Below are 5,000 nucleotides of genomic sequence, written 5' to 3' on the forward strand. Positions count from 1 at the left end.
AGCACGAAGGATGTCACGCGACTAGTTAGCAGGCTAGAGTCTCGTTCGTTATCGGAATTAACCAGACAAATCGCTCCACCAACTAAGAACGGCCATGCACCACCACCCACCGAATCAAGAAAGAGCTATCAATCTGTCAATCCTTCCGGTGTCCGGGCCTGGTGAGGTTTCCCGTGTTGAGTCAAATTAAGCCGCAGGCTCCACTCCTGGTGGTGCCCTTCCGTCAATTCCTTTAAGTTTCAGCTTTGCAACCATACTTCCCCCGGAACCCAAAAGCTTTGGTTTCCCGGAGGCTGCCCGCCGAGTCATCGGAGGAACTGCGGCGGATCGCTGGCTGGCATCGTTTATGGTTAGAACTAGGGCGGTATCTGATCGCCTTCGAACCTCTAACTTTCGTTCTTGATTAATGAAAACATACTTGGCAAATGCTTTCGCTTCTGTTCGTCTTGCGACGATCCAAGAATTTCACCTCTAACGTCGCAATACGAATGCCCCCGCCTGTCCCTATTAATCATTACCTCGGGTTCCGAAAACCAACAAAATAGAACCGAGGTCCTATTCCATTATTCCATGCACACAGTATTCAGGCGGGCTTGCCTGCTTTAAGCACTCTAATTTGTTCAAAGTAAACGTGCCGGCCCACCGAGACACTCAATAAAGAGCACCCTGGTAGGATTTCAACGGGGTCCGCCTCGGGACGCACGAGCACGCACGAGGCGGTCGCACGCCTTCGGCTCGCCCCACCGGCAGGACGTCCCACGATACATGCCAGTTAAACACCGACGGGCGGTGAACCAACAGCGTGGGACACAAATCCAACTACGAGCTTTTTAACCGCAACAACTTTAATATACGCTATTGGAGCTGGAATTACCGCGGCTGCTGGCACCAGACTTGCCCTCCAATAGATACTCGTTAAAGGATTTAAAGTGTACTCATTCCGATTACGGGGCCTCGGATGAGTCCCGTATCGTTATTTTTCGTCACTACCTCCCCGTGCCGGGAGTGGGTAATTTGCGCGCCTGCTGCCTTCCTTGGATGTGGTAGCCGTTTCTCAGGCTCCCTCTCCGGAATCGAACCCTGATTCCCCGTTACCCGTTACAACCATGGTAGGCGCAGAACCTACCATCGACAGTTGATAAGGCAGACATTTGAAACATGCGTCGCCGGTACGAGGACCGTGCGATCAGCCCAAAGTTATTCAGAGTCACCAAGGCAAACGGACCGGACGAGCCGACCGATTGGTTTTGATCTAATAAAAGCGTCCCTTCCATCTCTGGTCGGGACTCTGTTTGCATGTATTAGCTCTAGAATTACCACAGTTATCCAAGTAACGTGGGTACGATCTAAGGAACCATAACTGATTTAATGAGCCATTCGCGGTTTCACCTTAATGCGGCTTGTACTGAGACATGCATGGCTTAATCTTTGAGACAAGCATATGACTACTGGCAGGATCAACCAGGGAGCTGCGTCAACTAGAGCTGAGCAGCCGGCCGCCCGGGAGTGTGTCCCGGAGGCCCGCGCGAACACGCAAGCGTCCGCTCAATTATTCCGCAAACAGGAGGAGGCTGGGCTCCCCTGCACGATACACCTCGAAACCCTCTCAGGTCCCGGCGGCGCGCAGCGCCGTCCTAAGTACTTGGTCGGGTTCGAGAGAGGCGCAATCGCCCGGAGATAGGCGAGTAGACGCTTTCAGTGCGACCACCCGTGCTCCCAACTGAGCTTGCCGCTGCCGACAGAGGCCCGGGAGCGTGCTGTCGTGGTGTTGCCGGCGGGAGACAACACGCGGCCACAAACAGTGGCCGGGCAGCTCCAACGCCAGCGCCACAGAGGGGCAGAGCCCCACTTGGGTGCCAAAGCGAACTCTCCCAGCACAGCGCACGCGCCAACACATCCGCACAGCTGCGATACAAACCACCTGCGAGAACCGCGGGGGCGACCGAGCAGCAGACGGCGTCGCGGCGCCGAGTGCCGGGCGGCGGCGCATCCTCAACGCACACAGTCCTCAATCGGACCAGCACACTGCAGATGTCCACCGCGCTTCGCACCGGGCCCGCGAGGACCCACTTTGGCCGCACGGCGCCGCGCGTTGGGTGCGCCGGCGCGCAGCTGCGCCGCCTGCCGCGTCCGTCGGCCGGCGCGCCTGCCACTGGGCGCCCCCACCAGCCGGCTGTAGCGCGTGCGCCCACGCAGCGCGCGGCCAGCACGCCGGGCGCTCCCCCCTCACCGGCCGGGGACGGTCCCACCCAGCCACCGCCGCGTATCGCTTCATACCCACATGCCCACTCACGTTCGTGGGTATGACGGGTGTCGCTGAAGCAACCAGTTAATACCTGTACCGATTGTCGCAATCAATGATTCACCTCCAGCGTATACAACCGCGCAACAACGGATTTCCAGTTCATTTGCGTAACTTGGGCAGCAAACGTAGACGTCCATCTACATTTGCAAATTCAGTGGGTCTTGCATGCCTGGATGATATGCGTCACGACACGCCACATCAGCCCACATACATGCTGCGACGTATGCACGAGAGAACACGTGGAAGGTGGCCCGCGTACGTATGCGAATGCCATTGCACAGCTGCGAAGCTCATTGAACACGCAAACTCCCGCCTGACGAACTAGAGGCGACAGGGGAGCGATATAAGTCTTACAGCAGTACACATTACAGTGGATAGCGGGACCATGTGGAACGTACGCACCACTCGCTAGATGTTGTGAGGGTACGCACCGTAACATGAATCAATACGCAGGACACCAGAGAGTGCGAGCACTGACCTATGTTGAGAGGGTTGCGATTAGGCAACGCTACATGAATGTTTCAATTCATATAACAATTACAGGTTAGGTTAGGGCGCAACGTGCGTTAGGTTAGGGCGCAACGTGCGTTAGGTTAGGGCGCAACGTAGGTTAGGTTAGGGCCCAACGTAGGTTAGGTTAGGGCCCAACGTAGGTTAGGTTAGGGCCCAACGTAGGTTAGGTTAGGGCCCAACGTAGGTTAGGTTAGGGCCCAACGTAGGTTAGGTTAGGGCCCAACGTAGGTTAGGTTAGGGCCCAACGTAGGTTAGGTTAGGGCCCAACGTAGGTTAGGTTAGGGCCCAACGTAGGTTAGGTTAGGGCCCAACGTAGGTTAGGTTAGGGCCCAACGTAGGTTAGGTTAGGGCCCAACGTAGGTTAGGTTAGGGCCCAACGTAGGTTAGGTTAGGGCCCAACGTAGGTTAGGTTAGGGCCCAACGTAGGTTAGGTTAGGGCCCAACGTAGGTTAGGTTAGGGCCCAACGTAGGTTAGGTTAGGGCCCAACGTAGGTTAGGTTAGGGCCCAACGTAGGTTAGGTTAGGGCCCAACGTAGGTTAGGTTAGGGCCCAACGTAGGTTAGGTTAGGGCCCAACGTAGGTTAGGTTAGGGCCCAACGTAGGTTAGGTTAGGGCCCAACGTAGGTTAGGTTAGGGCCCAACGTAGGTTAGGTTAGGGCCCAACGTAGGTTAGGTTAGGGCCCAACGTAGGTTAGGTTAGGGCCCAACGTAGGTTAGGTTAGGGCCCAACGTAGGTTAGGTTAGGGCCCAACGTAGGTTAGGTTAGGGCGCAACGTAGGTTAGGTTAGGGCGCAACGTAGGTTAGGTTAGGGCGCAACGTAGGTTAGGTTAGGGCGCAACGTAGGTTAGGTTAGGGCGCAACGTAGGTTAGGTTAGGGCGCAACGTAGGTTAGGTTAGGGCGCAACGTAGGTTAGGTTAGGGCGCAACGTAGGTTAGGTTAAGGCGCAACGTAGGTTAGGTTAAGGCGCAACGTAGGTTAGGTTAAGGCGCAACGTAGGTTAGGTTAAGGCGCAACGTAGGTTAGGTTAAGGCGCAACGTAGGTTAGGTTAAGGCGCAACGTAGGTTAGGTTAAGGCGCAACATAGGTTAGGTTAAGGCGCAACATAGGTTAGGTTAAGGCGCAACATAGGTTAGGTTAAGGCGCAACATAGGTTAGGTTAAGGCGCAACATAGGTTAGGTTAAGGCGCAACATGGGTTAGGTTAAGGGATGGTGTATGAGGGGGGGAGGGGACGAGGTTCGTTCATAGTGATGATGGTAAGTGGACGCCTGAGGCACCCTGAGATGTGTCACGTCAGGATGCACCTTTGGCTCAGGGGAGGTGGTGCGCCGGTTCCGTGGGTGTGGCAAGGGAGTGGCAGACCTGTGTCTTTCATTCCTGCCATTGCTTATATGCTGTGAGACACGCCAGTGTGGTGGTGTTGGCTGCACCCCTGTGTAGCACATGTGTGGGTGTTTGTGGCTTATCTGCGTAATGATGGTTGTTGGAAGAGTGAGATATTCTGTTTTTGGGGTGGACCTCCTGGTTTTGTTATCATAGTGTGAATGGTGTAATGTGGCGGAGAGGATGCACTGGATGTTGTTCCATGGTGGTGCTTAGATATTGTGTCTGTGTCTGTTACAGCCAGAGAGTAGTGTGTGATAGGGTGTCTCGGTGACGTGTAGTTCACATTGTGTGCACAGACTGTCAGCATGTATAGGGACAGTTGTATGTCGTATGTCATCTATATTCCGATGGCTCTGCATCTATTAGTTATCAGCGCCATGTATCAGTTTAATCTGGTTGCAGTCTCGTGGTGTTCTATCTCTGTACAGTAGTAGAGGTGCGACTGCACTACGTAGCTACCCCTTGCGGCAGCTTTCCCCGGTGTATGGCATATGATTATCAGCAATGAGTCGATTAGTGACAACTGGTCGTGTGACAACGTCACATGTCTGCGGGTGGGATACGCTACAACCTGCTTGTGGGTCAGGGCTCAGTAATGCTCTCCTCACACTGAGCGCTCGGACCGTCATTACCCGTCTGCGTGATATATTGCGGAGCGCTTTTAGCCATTGCCAGAGTCTTTGCGACTGCGAGTGCAACGCCCATGGGGACCGACATGGTTGGGGCGCTTCCTAGCTGATCGCTCAGCATCGGAATCCGTACTGTGAGCACGCAATCGCGCACAGACTTAGAGCA

At 54.8% G+C, this 5,000-nt stretch overlaps 1 non-coding gene across 1 annotated transcript in view; it reads right to left on the reverse strand.

Moving 5' to 3' along the window:
* Positions 1 to 1,468, reverse strand: part of LOC126197313 (small subunit ribosomal RNA) — a 1,909-nt gene extending 441 nt beyond the window's left edge. The window contains exon 1 of the ribosomal RNA XR_007539682.1: positions 1 to 1,468. This exon is cut by the window's left edge and continues 441 nt beyond it. This is a non-coding gene — a ribosomal RNA (small subunit ribosomal RNA).
* Between the last annotated feature and the right edge of the window lie 3,532 nt (positions 1,469 to 5,000).

This window comes from Schistocerca nitens, chromosome 7 (assembly GCF_023898315.1).
Source record: "Schistocerca nitens isolate TAMUIC-IGC-003100 chromosome 7, iqSchNite1.1, whole genome shotgun sequence".
NCBI classification, from domain to species: domain Eukaryota; kingdom Metazoa; phylum Arthropoda; class Insecta; order Orthoptera; family Acrididae; genus Schistocerca; species Schistocerca nitens.